The 17,020-nt window shown below is 41.8% G+C and overlaps 1 protein-coding gene across 17 annotated transcripts in view; it reads left to right on the top strand.

Moving 5' to 3' along the window:
- The window catches only part of GLIS3 (GLIS family zinc finger 3), a 622,522-nt gene that overhangs the window by 32,409 nt on the left and 573,093 nt on the right, over positions 1–17,020 (top strand). For 13 of the 17 annotated variants that reach the window (XM_041729374.1, XM_041729434.1, XM_041729395.1 and 10 more), the window contains one exon: positions 2,837–2,970. The exons of the other annotated variants lie outside the window; for them this stretch is intronic. The gene's annotated coding sequence lies outside the window, so the exon portion shown is untranslated. The remainder of the gene's footprint in view (positions 1–2,836; positions 2,971–17,020) is intronic. 17 annotated transcript variants of the gene reach the window in all.

Here is a 17,020-nt window from a genome sequence, read left to right as displayed (position 1 = left end):
GAATCAGATTGCTTGGGTCAGTCCCTCACTCCTTAAATACTAGTTATATGACTGGTCTCTCTCTCTGCTCCAGCTTCCTCATTTGTAAACTAGTTGCCATCACGAAATCTACTTCATGGAGGTACTTGAGGATTAAATGAAAAAGATTACATGCATACCCACAGAGCTAGAAGATTTGGGCAATATAGATATGTGGGAAGAATAAAACAGCCTCATCCAAGTCATACTAACGTCTTCATGGGTATACACCTGTGGTCTTTTTCCTGGATATGCATATAAATATAACCCTAATAAATCTAAGCCCCTCATGCAGCTTTGGTCTAGCTAGCAAAACCTGTATTCACAGAACTCAAATTTTTTATTGCTGCTTCTGCAAAACCATGAAAGGGTTGAAATACATTTCTCTAGTGCGGTCTCACAGCTCTGTTTCTTCCATCCCATTTCCTCGGACCCTGTGCTATTCCATATCCCCTAGAAAACTCTTCTTCTTCCTCAGCTCAAGGTACCTTTTCTCTTTATTGTAGCACTTTATTATGTAGATGTGTTGTCCTTCTAGATGGCCCTCCTTCTCCTTAACTCCCTCTTCAGTTCATCTCTCTGCATTATTTTGATTACACATTACAAAACTCAAAGAATTTATCTGAGAAAAACAGAACTCTTTGCTTGAGGTAAGATGTCATTGATGGAGACCATAAAGGTAGCTTGGGTATCATGGCAGCAGTGGTGTTGGGAACCTGAGCAGACAAAGACTGAATTTGCTCTGGAGGTGTACAGAGGAAGAATGTGAACATTATGATGTTATAATTTTGATTATATTTCCTATTAACATGACATCAGACTGTTTATATTCATTTGAAACCAACTTCTAAATATATACAAAAATGTCCCTTTGATATTTTTCAATAACACCATTTTCCTTGCATAGTTTCCTGTAATACAGAGTAAACAATGTTCTATGGTTATTTCCAAATTTTTAAACAATGCTTTGATGACCTCCTCATAGCTGTGTGTATATTTATACCTTAATTCCTAGAAGGAGCATTGTTGAGTTCAAGGATATATCAAATACCTAAGGCTTTATCTATAGTAGAAAAAAATATTGGGGCGCCTGAGTGGCTCAGTCAGTGAAACATCTGCCTTCAGCTCAGGTCATGATCTTGGCATTCTGGGATATGGAGTCCCCGTGTCAGGCTCCCTGCTTAGCCGAGAGCCTGCTTCTCTCTGCCTGCTATCCTCTTGCTTGTACTTACTCTCTCTCTCTCTCTCTCTCTCTCTCTCTCTCTCCTTCTCACTGTCTCTGTCAAATAAATAAATAAAATCTTTAAGAAAAATTCAGCACGAGTGTTGTGAGTCACAAATAGTTTTTTTAATAGTTTTTCAAATATTCACATTTGCACTGAATATCCTTAAAATAGCTACAATCCACAGAAAGTCTGGGGGGAGATTTTTGTTACAGGCTATTGTGTCAGCCTTCTTTGCTGAGATTTAAAAGTAAAAGAGCCTTTTCAGTGGCATGGCAAATCTGTCTTTAAATACTAGGTGGATGCAGGATCATATAAAACTAATATTGAAGGACTTTTTTAGGGGTATTTGGGTGGTGCTCAGTTGGTTAAGCATTTGCCTTTGGCTCACGTCATGATCACAGTGTCCTGGGATCAGCCCAGCATCAGGCTTCCTGCTCAGAGAGAAGCCTGCTTCTGCCTCTCCTCCTGCCTTTTCCACCCCCCACTGCTTGTGCTCTCTCCCCCCCCCCCATCTTTTGTAAATAAATAAATAAATAATTTTTTTTAAATAAAGAGGATGCTTTTTGAGGCTCTTGTGACAAGGGTCAGGAGACCCAGAGAAGGGAAAGGGACATTACCTTTACTATGTTAGAAAATATAGTCTGTGTTTCAAACAATAAGTTTACAAACAGATTTTTGGAACACAAGACTTATGTGTATACTTCCTAATAACTTTCAGTGGCTTTCGATTGCCACCAAACGTTCGATCTTTACATGGTATTCAAAGCCTATTTACTTCCCAGATTTATGTCTTACAGGTCCTCTTCATAACCCTGTATTACAGCCAACTGAGCCATATGCACTCACTAACCCTACATTGCTTTCCAACTGTTAATACATTTGGTCAAGCTGCTCCCCCACTTCTGTTTGTTAGAATCCTATCCTACCTTTGAGAATCAACTGTAATATTTCCTGAGTCCCCTCAATTAAATATGACCACTTACTCCTGTAAATATCAAAGGTACTTTATTCTTTATTTTTAAAATGATGACATTTATTGAGCAACTCCTAAATAGTGACCTTTACTAAGCATTTTGCAGACACTGTAATGTAATCCTCATGACAGTTATATGGGGAGAGACATTAATTTTACATGTGGTTCTTTGCTGGAACTTGCTCTTTCTCTATCCATGTCTAAATGTAGAGAGAGAGACAGACAGACAGACAAGGTCCTAGAGTAACACTAGCAAACATCACTGATAGTTACATTTATGTAAGTCATGCAAATTCTTTTTATAAATACAGAGTGAAATGTGGACATAAAATGGTTCTGCCATTTGGATGGTGGCAGTAGGTGGTATTTATGTAAGAACTAATGACAAAAATTCATGGCTAGCAATATGTAAAATAAATTTTCTTTGCATTAAAAAAAAACAAACAAAAACAGCCTACTGCCTATTTTTGTACATGGAGTTTTATGGTGACATAGCCATGCCCATTGATGTACATATTGCCCATAGCTGCTTTTGTGCCACAATGGTAGAGTTGAATAGTTGTGACACAGACCATATGGCCAACCAAGCCTAAAATATTCACTATATGGCCCTTTGCAGAAAAATATTGCCATCTCTTGGGCTAAGAGGATGGTGGGACCACATGATGGAAGGATCCTGAGTCCCTGATTGACTACTTGGAGCAGAACAGTTTGGCCCCACACACCACCAATCTGAACTGACCTGTGATGGAAGTAAGAAACAATTTTTTATTCTGTTAATGCATCAAAACTTCTGGGTTGTTTGTTCCAGTACTTGGCCTAGTCTCACTAACGTGAGAGCGACATAAACATGCTAACTATCCCAGACAGCAGTCAAATGGTTCCTCTTCCCATGACCCAGGAATGTGGGGAGGTTGTTGCTGAGTTCTTTTACTGGCTTCTGATGCCTTTTAAAAATTATAGGTGAGTATGAGAGACATTCTAGGATCTCAACTCAGCAACATGCTCCACAAACTAACTTTCATGATGGCAGCTGAGAAGCTACTGATTTAATCTAGTAAATAAACAGCTTAGGAAAAAATATCCCAGGGATTGCTGAGGCATGTACTTGGCTGGTGGTCAGGTGCGAGAGGTCAAACTGGGAAAATCTGGGAAGCCCTTCTATGTGCCTGGCTTCTCCTGAGTTAGAGGAACTAAAACTAAGGAATATCCTGGTTTGATCACTGCTTCTTTTCTTGGAAGAGCAGTGTGTGACATGCTTTTATTTCTTCAGGGAAAACGCTAGGGGAAAAAGGAACTCTGAGATAAAGATAAACTTTCCTAGGAACTCTGGGATATTGAAAGTGACTACAATGTCTCAACGGAAATTTGAATTAAGTTGAGGGCCATTGGCAGCTTATCTTTGGCCTGTATTTTGTTTGGAAGACGAACAACCTAGTTGGTAATCTATACGTTCTCCCATAACGGCCATTTGGGTTTTTTGCCCCATTGCCTTCAGGGGGAGAATGAAGATGTTAATCTCCTGCAGGCTTTGTTTCTTTGCTTTAACAGAACATAGTGCTCTTGGAACAATAAAGCCAGTTATAGATTAACTGATCCTGACGTCTTAGTTTCATGGAACCATCAAAGTCCAAGTTGGATAACTATTGCTAAGATTATTTATGAGGGCCCTACCCCGTTTTCCTTGCAACAGAAGTCTGTAGCGACAACCCTGCATCTTTCCTCCTGCTCCCCCCTCCATCTAGGCTGAGGATTGCAAACTGGCATCAGCAGCCCACATTCTTCCTACAGATATGTTCTGTTTGATCTGCATAGTGTCTTAAAATTAGAGTGACTTCATACAAAAGTCCAGGTCTAAATTTCTCTTAAAAGTTAGGACAGCCGAAAAATATTGAGGGCCCATGTTCCCATCCACCAACAATAATTCAGAGCTGGAATTAAATCGGATGTCCCTTCTAACTGGATGTGGTTACCAACACTCTTTCCTTTTTAAAAAGATTTTATTTATTCATGAGAGACACAGAGAGAGAGGCAGACACAGGCAGAGGGAGAAGCAGGCTCCCTGTGGGGAGCCCAATGCAGGACTTGATCCCAGGACTCTGGGATCACGCCCTGAGCCGAAGGCAGACATTCAACAGCTGAACCACCCAGGCATCCCCCAACCCTCTTTCTTATCTTAACTCTGTTGTACCTCAGTCTTTACCTGCCTGGTTCCTGTAGACATTAGAGTTCCTGGTTCTCACTCCAGGTCTCCTTACTGTCTCTGCTTATTTCAATTTTGTTAAATAAAAAAGAAGAGTGGATGAGGATAACCTAGATAGACATCATAGATCTGCCATTATGTGACTTCAGGCAAGTCATTTGATATCTCTAGTTTCCTTATTTATAAAATGCCTAAAGCAAAAAGTGGACTGTTCAGAAAATTAGCCAAAGAGATGCATGAAGAATCGGCCTTAGTTTTAGGTTTTCACTTTCTTCTGCAGGACCATTACATCTCTTTCTACCTTGGTCACCCTGCATCTAGTCTTTTCACTCTTCTATTCCATAGCTTTAAATGTTTTATGTACCCTCCAAACCCACTAAACACCTACCCTATGCCTGATATTGGGTTGGAGACTTAGTGGTCAGTGATAATAGACTCTGTCCCTATTCTCATCAGACTTAAAGTTCTAATGGGGGAGGTAGACATATCAAATAATCCACACAGATAAATGTAAAATTTTCACTGGTACAACTGCTATAAAGATGACCTTCACATTAAGAGACCATGTGATGAAGCCTTTGATGAAAGGGGAAAGGTCAGACAAGGCTCTCGAGATCTGCAGGATAAGGAGTTGTATGATTGGAGAGAGGTTTGAAGAATATTCTAGGCTGTGGAAATAACATGTGTAAAAGTTCTGTGGGGACAAGAAACATGGAAAGGACAGGGAAGAAGAAATCCAGTGAGTCAGGTACAGAGGGAATAAGGAAGAGTGGGGGGTATGTGGCTGGAGAGGAAGGTGGATCAAATAGCATTGTGGGCTGTGCTTAGGAGCTTTATCTTTATCTTAAAAGCACTGGTAAAGCCTTGGAAAATTTTGGCAGGGGGTTTTATGGAAAGGTAAATCACTCTGTAGTGTGGAAATCAGATGGGAAGAAATAGCAGGTCAAATCCTATGAAATTTTCACTTCCAGACTTATTTTTGTCCTAGAAGATGGCTGATAGAGTTGGTGCAGGGTAAACCAGTTAGGGGACTGGGGAGAGATGGCCATGGTTTAGACTAGGATGGGGTATTGGAAATGGAGAGGTGGACAGATCTGCTAGAAATTTACAGAGTAAAGTCAATGAGCCTTAGTGACAGATTGGTGTAGGACATCAAGGATGACTCCCGGACATGTGTGCCCCAATGGGAAGTGATATTATATGTAAATAATTTGGTGAGCAGCCAGATTTGGTGAGCAGGGATGATCCACATGGAATTCAAAGTGCCTTTGCAACAACCAGGAGGAGATGGCCTTTGAGAGCGTTTTTACAGGTATATCTTGCCTTGGCTTTAGCTGGATTCTAGGAGGCATTGAGTAACCCTAGACTATGTTAAATTACCAGCTAGAGGTTCTACATCACAGAAGTTTTATAAGTTAAAGCCCTAAACCTATGTGTGGTGTAGACTCGAAGTTTTGATTTTCTTAGGTGACTTTTCATACCCCCCTTAGAACCTCAGGCAGATGATGTGTTTATGAAGGAGTTCAGTTTCATTCTTTTCCTCTCTTAGGGTTAAACCTACAATTTATTTTAATTTATTATTATTTTTTTTGTAGGCTTTAGATATCTATCTCCCTTGCCCTAGAGGGCCTACAAGTCCATCTGAAACTCCTGTGACCTCCTCCTGGAATCAGCTCATATTTATTTCTCTGACTTGATTTCATGCCATTCTTGGCACCTGAGGATTTTTTCTTATCAAACTTGGCTATGTGAAAAATAAATTTGTTACACCATGTCTAGCATTTCTGTGTACAAGGAGCCTATTCGGATCAGCTCAGTGGGCTGGGTGGTCAGAAGTGATATAGTAAATATTCTATACATATTATTAGAATGGTTATATAATGAAGTATGGTGTGCTATTCTGTAATTTGACTTAAGAATGCATCTCTTGTCACAAGACAGGTAAATCCTGTAGGCCGGTTGCCATTTGACCTTGCTATTAGGCTTCAAACTCACAGAATATAAAAATGTGAGCATGACCTGAATCCTGGGCTTGAGTTTCAGTGCCAGGGCAGCTGGTTCATAGGTGCTCCAGAAAGACATTTTGATCTCCAGCCCTCATCACAAAACCTGACACCCAATGGTTGCTAAATGAATATCTGTCCAATTAAACAGGAGTTGAAAAAAAAGTCATAATTGGAGAAGATGAGAATTCTTGGCCTATCTTTCATGATGGAATAAAATTTCTGGGGTTAGGACAGAGTTGTAATCAGAATGTTTTTTCAAGACCCAGAATGATGTGTCATCTCAAATTAGCATCCATCTCACTGTCTGCCCCCCACCCATCTATTCCGGAAATACAGATGGCAATGATGCTGTTTGAAGTTCTTAGATAAAATCTTTATGGATGATTCATTTTCATTTATATAGCATCTATTGATTATTTACTATGTCCAAAGTTTTTCTTGGTAAGGTTCTATGAGGTATAAAGTGATGACTAAGACCCAGGCTCTCCCTTCAACTACTTAACAGCTTAATGATAGGGGATGGGGACAGAAGTGTACAATCCACTAGAATAAAAATACTCCTTATCAAATGCTTTCCGTGTGCCAGGCACCATGCTAAGAATTTTAAATTTCATTTAAGCCTGTGATGTGGAAACTGTTATTGTGTCCATTTTGTCAACAGGAAACTGAAGCACGGAAAGATTAGGAAGTGTACACAGGCTACACAGCAAGAACGAGCCAGAGCCAGAATTGAAACCTAATCATTCTGATCATAGACCTCAAGAATTCAGATATTCGGGTGTACAGAAGCCCAAATAATCCACTATGGAAGGTGATATAGGCTGTAACAGATATTCAAGCTCAGGCTGACTGCACAAAGGTGGGGTTCAAGAAAAGCTTTATGGAGAAGTTATGGCATTCTGACAGATAGTGATCAGCGAAGAGCTAGGTGTAGGAAATTATCTGAACAAGGGCAGAGTTCAGAAGAAGGCACCTCAGCATGTTTGGGAAACTGTACATAGACAGTCCAATGTGGCTGTGTGTGGGTTCCTTGTATAAGTCAGGAAAGAAGAGTTACTTGGGAGTTAAATTTCAGTTACAGGACCTTGGAGCTGGGAGCAGGGAGGGAGTGTGCCATGTTTTTCTCACTATTGGTCATAAGTAATAGTAAAGCCAGTAGACAATTGAAGCCTCTAGAATGAATTTGGGCTACTGTGTTTCAGAGTGGTAGTGAGGACTCTATCTCAAAGAAGAAACTAGATGACTTCAGATATTTCTAAATCTTCTCTGGAGTTCAACGTAAGCCTTCTTAACCTGGGGGCTCCAGACTCATGGATGGGTGTCAGGGATCCGAGAGCCTTAGGGAGTTAGGGCAAAGTTGTGCATTGCATGAACATGTGTGCTTCTTTTCTAGGAGGAGGTGGTTCACAAGATTCATCTCTTGGTCTAAGGGTTCATGGTCAAAGAAATATTGCAAACCATGGCTCCAAGGAGAAAAAGCCAGCATCGATCTCAGTGGGGCCTTCCTTGGAGCCAGGAACTGGAAGCAATGCCCCAGTGTGTGTCCTAAATCTTTGGGATTCAAAACTGATTTTGAGTTCCTCACTGACAAACAGAGCTTTCCACAGAAATATCAACACTGTGCCTCAGCAGAAGCCCTGCCTCAGGCAGCTTCTGCCCCAGGACTACAGGTTATCTGGGTTAGCAGGCCCAGTCCTCAGCAGAAGGATTAGGGAAGGCAGATCTCACTGTAAAAGTGTCAGTAGGAAGTGGATCACTTTTGAACTTCTATCCCTGTAGGTTTACAAGGGTAACAGGAAGCTACAATTTCCAGGAAGATGACAGCTGTTTGGAAGCATTTCTGCCATTGCACTTTTAACCCAACCCACCAGAGTCACTCAGCATAAAACAGGCTTGACAGCAAGGCAACTTATGGGCAAGGCCTGTGAGAAAACCCTTCATTTACTCCTGTTTGTCAAGTCTTGCCTAGCAGGCCCTTCCATCACAGACACCAGCTGAGGTGACTAGGGTAGGAAGGCAGAAATGCCAGTGATGAAAGTGAGGTTTCCAGGCAGATCCTTTGATGCATAGAAATAGTTGTGGTGGAGGCTGGTGTGGTGGTCAGTGGCGTGTTTTGCATAATGATACTCTTTGATAAAGAGAGACGGAGTCCTGTGTGCATTAGGATTAGGACTGTCTGCGAGTAACAGAAAAATGGAAGACAACAGTGGCTTCAACATGATAGAAGTTTCTCTCTCTCACATAAATCCAATCTGGAGTCCAGCAGCCCAAGACTGGTTGGTTAACCCCGTGCTCGGCAGGGAACCAGCTTTACCCTCACTTGTTTCTCCACCAAACCCAAGGAACTACTTCGTGATCCAGAATGGCTCCCCAATCTCCAGCCTGGAGGAAGAGAAAAAGAGGAAGAAAGGAGCCCCTTTATATTAATGACACTCCCGCAGAGGGCTCATGTCACGGTTCTGTTTGCATGCTGTTTTCCAGAACATACTGATTACAGCTAATGTTGACATGGTTGGAATCTTCTAGTCTTACACTCGTCATCTAAGTGCCTGGTGAAACACTGGGGATCCTGTTCCATCTACATGTGGACAGCTAGAGGTCTCTCAACACTGTCCTTAGGAAAGATGGAATGTTTTGATGTTGTTTTGATAACTCCAGAGACCTTAGCAAACCTGATCTGCCTTTATTGTTTAGATGATTTAGTTGTTCCTCCCCTGCCACGGAGAGCAGCTTCATAGAGAGAGTATCCTTAATTTTTGTTAGAGGGCATGAGAAGCAAGATGTCTTCATTTACTCATTTACTCATTCATGTAGTCACTCACTCATTCATGTGTCAGTACTGTCATGTTGGATACGGTTTGCTGTTCATCACATTTATGCTTCCTGTCCAAAGTGTAGAGTTATTTCTGGAAAGTAGTTGTCCTGCTAGAGGCAAGGTTTCTCCGCCTCTAGCATCGAGGTGGGCTCGAATAACCAGCTTCTGCCAATGGGATGTGAATAGAGGAGATGCGTCCCTTCTGGGAGGAGGTGCTTAAAGAATAGGCAAACTTTAATACCTATTTTCCTGTCTGCCTCTGGGGGCAGGATACCCTGAGATCTAGCAGCTGGCAGAGACACAGGTAGAAGTTGCTTGGGCTCCAGAATCACACCAGGGAAGACTGCCCACCAAATATCCACACTGGACTATTGCATTGATGAAGGATCAACTATCAGCTAAGGCTTGGTACGAGGGTATGCAGCAGGTCACCTGCTTTCCTGTGACAGTGGTTAGCTCAGCTCCCACATCAGAACTAGATTCAAATGCCATGTGCAGCACTTACTAGCTGTGAGATTGAGAGTTCAGGTAATTTCTCTTAATCTCTAATAACCTCTCTTTTCTCGTTTATAAAATGTGACTTACATACTACATACAATGTGTGTGTGTGTGTGTGTGTGTGTGTGTGTGTGTGATGCTGGCACCAAATAAATGCTTCAAATATTAATTCTTATTCTTATAATCACATACTATTGGGCTACTCCTTTTCTGTTTATTAGGGTAGCTTTTGCTCATTTGGAATAATCAAAAAGTTTCAGCTTATTTACTTAGTTCTTCTCTTTTGCCCTCAACTTGTGGGTCTCTTTCTCTCTGCTAAATGGTCATCAATGATTCTGTAGAGCAGATGTCTCCTTCCCCATCACTTTGTGGTAGGCAGAAGGCCCCTGAAGATGTCCCTGTCCTAATCTCTGGAGACTGTCAATATGCTAACTTTACATGGCAGAAGGAATTTTGCAGCTGTGATTAGGTTAAGGCCCTCTAGTTGGGGAGATAATCCTAGATTACCTAAGTGGGCCCAATGTAATCAGGAGTGTCTTTAAAGATGGGAGAGGGGGCAGCCCCGGTGGCACAGCGGTTTAGTGCTACCTGCAGCCCGGGTTATGATCCTGGAGACCTGGAATCGAGTCCCACATCAGGTTCCCTGCATGGGGCCCGCTTCTCTCTCTTGCCTGTGTCTCTGCCTCTCTCTCTCTCTCTCTCTCTCTCTCTCTCTCCCCGTGTGTGTGTGTGTCTCTTTGAATAAATAAATAAAATCTTTAAAAAATAAACAAATAAAGATGGGAGAGGGAGACAGAGAACCAGAAACGGAGATAGGATGACAGATGGGTGTTGGAGTGGCTTGATTGCTGACTTGGAAGGCGAAGACCGCAAGCCAAAGGGTGTAAGCTGCCTCTAAAGCTAGAAAAGGCAAGGAATAGGCCCTGCCCTAGAGCCTTTGGAGGGAGCACAGCCCTGCCAAAGCCCTGGTTCTAGCCTAGTGAGACACACATCAGACTTTTCTCCTACAGAACTATAAATAATAAATTTATATTGTTTGTCATTAAGTTTGTGGTAATTTGCTACAGCTGCGATTAAGTCAAATCATGGGATGCTTGGCTGGCTCAGCTCTACCTCTTTGGCTCAGATTGTGATCGTGGGGTCACAGGATAGAGTCCCACATTGGGCTGCCTGCATGGAACCTGCTTCTCCCTCTGCCTCTGTCTCTGCCTCTCTCTCCCTCTATGTGTCTCATGAATAAATAAATAAAATCTTAAAAAAAAAAATCCAAATCATGTCCTTCCCCTAACATGCTGTTGCAATGTGCATGCAAAGCTCTTTACTGAGGTGGGAGGGGAGATCTCAGAAATGAAGCACAGGGCCGGGATAAGAAGGGTGGAGTCACTGGTTACCACGAGCTCTCCCTGCCCCACACTGGGAAAGCTACTTCAAGGTCTGGGGCTTCCCTGGGGGTGGGGTGGGGTGTGTGTGACCACACCCTCCATGGATCCTCTTTAACTCCTGGCCAGACTTTCTATCTTTGTTTTGTGTCACGGATACTTCATGGTCCACCCCTGCCCCCTCCCTGCACCACAAGCTATGAGCCTCCCAAATCCTATAGTGGGTGACCTTTAAGTAAGAGCCTGTCTCCTATTTTCTTGTTGGCAGGGCTCTGGCTTTGAACTTGAGCAATCATGGATTCCACACTTGTGATGTGAGCCCTGAGATGTTCCTGCCCCTCCCACCCCTTCCAGATAGCAACATATAAGAGCCACACTGGCACCTTTTTTTTTTTTTTTAGGTGAAATGCACACATAAAATTAACCACAAGCAGGAGGAGTGAAGAGGGAGAAGCTGGCTCTTTGCTGAACAGGGAGCCCGATGTGGGGGCTCTATCCCAGGACCCCTGACATCATGACCTGAGCCAAAGGCAGACGCTTAACTGACTGAGCCACTCAGGTGCCCCAAATTAACCATTTTAAAGTATACCATTTAGTGGCATTTAGTACATTTGTAATGTGTGCAACCATCACCTCTACCTACTTCTAAAACATTTTCTTCATCACCAAGATGACAAGGGATAACATGCTTGATAATAGCAAGGTGGTGGTGGAATTAGCACCTCCCACACACTTTTTCCACCTGGAGAAGATCCTAAATATGAATAATTTAGTGGCACTGGGAGAATGTATTAATTCTTCAATTCCTTGGCTGAATAATATTTCATGAAATGGCTAATCACATTTTGTTTATCCATTCTTCTGTCCATGGATACTTGGGTCGCTTCCCCCTTTTGGCTATTGTAAATAATGCTGCTATGAACATTTGCATGTGAGTTTTGTTTAAATACTTCTTTTAAGTTCTGCATGGACCTGCATTTTCATATCTCTTGGGTATCTTCCTAGCAGTGGAGTTACTGGGTCATCTTGATGTTTGATACCTGCTTATTTTGTTATCAAAGATAAATATCTCCAGTGTCATCATTGTGGCAGAAACTATCAGGTACATGAAATTAGTGGTGACCTGAAATTAAGGGATATAGGCTGTGTCAGAAGCCAAGATACCTCCTGTCACCCTCTGAAATAGTAAATGGGTTAACCTGTGTGTTCATGGTCTGACTCCCTCAATGACTATGTGAGTTCTACAAGGGCAAGGATTTGCTATATTTTGTTCACTTCTGTTATCTCTAATGCCTAAGACAGGGCCTGGATCAGTATATATTGAATGAACACATGAACATTTGAAGGAATAACCATCAGTGCTCTGTGATTTCATGTCCTATCTCTCCTGGAAGTCCTAACCCTTGCACTGCGTTCACATCCATGAACTATTTAAAGGGCATCTTTGTGTCCATTTTTTCTTTCAAGATTAAAGAATACCTTAGATTACAGAGTAGGTCTTCTTTTCTCACTTAGATTAAGAAAATGATGATCAGAAGTATCAATTTATGCTAACTGACTTAGCTAGGAGGTTGTGACAAAGGAAGGTAAGGGTGATGTATTATTTTCCCAGGACTATAACAAATCACCATGAATTAGGGGGGTTAACAGAGCAGAAACTTATACTCTTTTTTTTTTCTTTTTTTAGGATTTTATTTATTTAAGAGAGAATGAGTTGCGGGGAGAAGCAGAGGGAGAGGGAGAAGCGGACTCCCTGCACAGCAGGGAGTCCCAATCCCAGGACCCAGGACCATATTCTGAGCTGAAGGCAGAGGCCTGACTGAGCCACCCAGGAGCTTCAGAAACTTATACTCTAATCATCCTGGAGGCCAGAAGTCTGAATTGAGGTGTCAACAGAACCAAGGCTCTAGGGAGAATTCCTGCCTGCCTCTTCCATCTCCTGGTGGCCGTAGGCTTCCTTGGCCATTGCACCATGACTCTGATCACTGCCTATTTTTCATGTGGCCTTCTCCGTGTGTCTCTGCCTGTCCTTTTCTATCTCTTACAAGGACAGTCTTCAGTGGATTTAGTGGCTGAACTAATCTCGGATGATCTCATCTCAAGATCCTAAACTTAATTCATCTGCAAAGACCCTTTTTCCAAATAAGGTCACATTCTGAGGTTTGGGTAGACACATCTTTTGTAGGCCACAGATTAGGCCATTACATATCGGCATCCCCGTTTCCTAATTGAGCTCTTTCTCCCTGGGTCTCTGATCTGTATTCCAGCCTAATTTCTAATGTGTCCATGTAACACTGGTACATGTTATGGAAAAGAGAGTTGCAGGTAAAATGAATTTGGAAAACTCTGAGTTGAACAAAGGTAGGCAGGAATTTTTTACCGCAGGACTTCTCAGACTTTTTAATATGCTAATATACATTGTAAATGTTCAGGAGAGGAAAAATATGGAGCACTGCCCAAATTCCTTTGATCTGGAAACCCTTTAAAAAGAATTAATGAAGAACAATAGAGCTTTCACAGGTTGAGGCTACCTAGAATATAGGTGGAAAGTATTGCTTCTTTCTTTGTTTACCTCAGGGTCAGCAGGGACTCCATTCTTAAGACATGTTCCATCAGAAATGGTACAAATCACCCCAAAGAGGCTGAAGTCAAATGGCATGGAAAAGATAAAAATATATAATGTTTGGCATATTCTTTTCATTGACAAATCTCTAATTAAAAAAAGAAAAACTCAGCAAATGTCTAAATATCCCATACAATTGCTATGGTGATGGTGCCTCCCCTAATAGACCATGTTGGAAATTTGAAGATACTTGCTAGGATCATGTGCCCATTAGAAATTGACTGCCTAGTGTATGTGGACCTATTCAGTTAGAGGGCAGAGATTTATAGAGTTTTAGAGCTGCAAGAGGTCTTAGAAATATCTCTTCTAACCCAGGAATTTTACAGATATGGAAACAGAGGCCCAGAAAGACAAAATAGTACATGGTCACACCTGTTCAGGTTCACATAGAGAACCAGTGGTAGAGCCTTCACTAACTGAGTTCAAGTTCAGGGCTTTGCTACCCCAGGCTTCTTTCTAAATAGAAGGAAAAACTCTTCTATGGATGATTGACTAGAAATCTGGGGATACTGTGCATTTTCTTATTACTGAACATTCTCCCAAAACCTGTTCGCCTCAACTATTTATTGATTTTGTCAAATATGTCAAACATTTGCTAATCCACTTATCTGTCTTCATTCAAGTGGAGTGCAAGAGACAGAATTTAATTTTTCTTTAATTATGCACCATTTTGCAGTGGGAGAGGTCTGTTGTCTGGCCATTAGCCCTGTCTCACATCTGACCATGGACCAAGTGTAGATGGATATAGACTGCACCGGAAAGTGATTAGTAACATTTTATAAGAGATGTTAAACCTTCAGTGATTTCCTTCTGACATGTTAAGTGTGTGTGGTAGGATGCTGTGAACAAGAATAAGGCAACTGAAAGTTTAGAAGTGTCAGCAAAGATTGTCTGATAGAAGCAATTAGTCCACTTGTCCATAAAAGTGGTTCTATGTGCCTTTATGGCATTAATGCAGTAATTCAGCCAAACTCGCATTATAGGGCACTGCGCTGAATGTTTGGTAATTTGTGATATGCTGTAGAAATTATTGTTTTTTTTTTAAAAGTAAATTCATCATATGATCTTGTTTAATAGCCACCGGGTAGGATTTTTGTTGATTTTAAGAAGCTAGTAAGTGATGTCTTAGATCAGAGCTTTGGTGTCATTTTTTCTTAGGAAAGAGTGATTCTCCTCAAGATCAAAGGCATGGGGTGGATGAGTACTTTCCCTGGATCTACCTGGGAAAAGGTGGTTTGACTAGAACTCTTGCACTCATGAGGGAACTTTGGAAGACAAGAATGAGATGCAGCTTCAAGGCAAATCGCTTCCATTCCCTCATCCCTCCAGTGGAGAGGTCATTTCACTGCTGTCAGTCTCTGAAATCAGGGGTCTGTGGTCCATGATATCAGCTGTTAAATATTTATGGATCCTCTCTAGGAATGAGGAGGGACCTCTGATAATAGCAGCTTATTGTCTGAAAGGCAAATAGTGATGAGCTGGTCTAGGAAAGGCTCAGGATTGCCCTGAAATTGCCTATTTCAGGGTGCAGCACACATGGAGGGTCTGTACATGGCAGATACTAGGGCCCTTGATTCATATCCTGGCTGCTGCCTCTGGCCACTTGTGGCCACCTGATCCTTAGACAGCCTCCAGTTTCCTCTCCTGACGCCCATGATTAGTTTCACAAATCTCAAAGTTAGGGCATAGAGGGGAAACAATTACATTAAGAGGACTGGATCTTTGGATTCAAGGGAACTGAAAGTTTGTCTGTGTCTGTCTCCGGGCCTTTGTCTTATCTATCTGTCAGACTCTTCCTCCAAGTCTCAGTATGAATGGCACCTCCTCAGAAAGAGCCCCCCTGACCCCCTAGGTGTCCCACAACACCTCCTAGCAGTCATTCATTCTTTGACTCTTTACCCTGGGTTATCTTCTTCAGGCTCTGATCTCTAACTGAAGTCATCTTGGTTACGTATTTCCTTATGTGTGGTTGGCTCTGACTTCTCCCACTAGATTGGTAGGCATAGCTACTCTATCCCCAGTGTCCACCAAGGCCTGGCACAGGAGAGATGGGAGCAGAATCTTGGTAGATCCCATTAGACTAGATACTGGGGGATTATGTCTTCTTTTTGGAATCTCATATACCTAGACTTTTTTTTTTTTAGCACTCTTAACACTTTGTAACTACATATTGGTGGGATTATTTCCTTAAGGCCTGTCTCTCTCTTAGTAGGGCAAGGATTCGTGACCATTTTGTACCTTTGTGTCAAGGTTGCTTTGGTGTCTGGTGAAGCCTTTGGATCCCTTCTCAAATAATATGTTTGATTGCATAAAGTAAACTACATAGAATTGCAAAGGAAATTGACTATACTGAAGTAGAATCATCAAAATGTTAAAATGTAAATTTGTAATATAGTTACATGTGCATCTTCATTAACACATGTAATAACAAAACTGACCAAACTTTTCTAAGTAGTGACAAGCATAATTGGTTTTTTGAGCTGTCTCTGAAAACTGTAATGTGAGATAAAAATGACTGTCATTTTGTTGATGATAGAGGCATGGGTACTTTTAGTACTGCTCTGGTTTGTTGCCTACATGCATGATGGAATCAAACAGTAAATTTCAGTTAGAGATTATGAAAATCAAAATGTAATTTTTTTCCCATCTGAGTTCACTGTCTCCCTGAAGTCTATCTATAGATTCTAGGGCAGTCCATGGACCCCAGGTTAGGAATTCCTGAGCCACAATCTATCACTTAAATTTAGTTCACCATTTTTACCCTAACACTTAAGACATAGTAAGTACTTCTTACTATTTGTGGAAGGAATGAAGGAAGAATGAAGGAAGGGAGGAAGGATGAAGGAAGGAAAGAACATTCTTCTTAGGGTTTAACACTGTTCTCAGAACAAGGCTGCTGAATGAATGAATGAATCCTGCATGCAAGGTAGTGAGCTCATCATTAATAAGTGAGAGTACCCTTTTCCTCCACCAGTTCTAGTAATGATTGCATCTTAGGTGAGGACCTTGTATACGATTGAAACCCACTGAGTGCCTTATCCATAGCCAACACAAAACATGTGCTTGAGTGATGCCTCTGGCTGAAAGAGACAACCCCCACACTGTAATTTATCAGGTATAATGGATCAGTGCTTTGCCACTTCTATCAGACCAATCAGCTGACCCCTTGGGCTATCTTAGACTCAAGAACGCAGCTTTTGTGGGGCTCTGCCTTTTACCATGACAGCACCTCTCAGTTTCAACCAGCCCCATCATTGCACCTGCCCTTGGTGAGTTGTT

The sequence above is a fragment of the Vulpes lagopus genome, chromosome 2 (assembly GCF_018345385.1).
Source record: "Vulpes lagopus strain Blue_001 chromosome 2, ASM1834538v1, whole genome shotgun sequence".
Classification (NCBI taxonomy): Eukaryota; Metazoa; Chordata; class Mammalia; order Carnivora; family Canidae; genus Vulpes; species Vulpes lagopus.
Note: the sequence above shows the minus strand (reverse complement) of the source record. Positions and strands in the feature narration are given on the sequence as shown.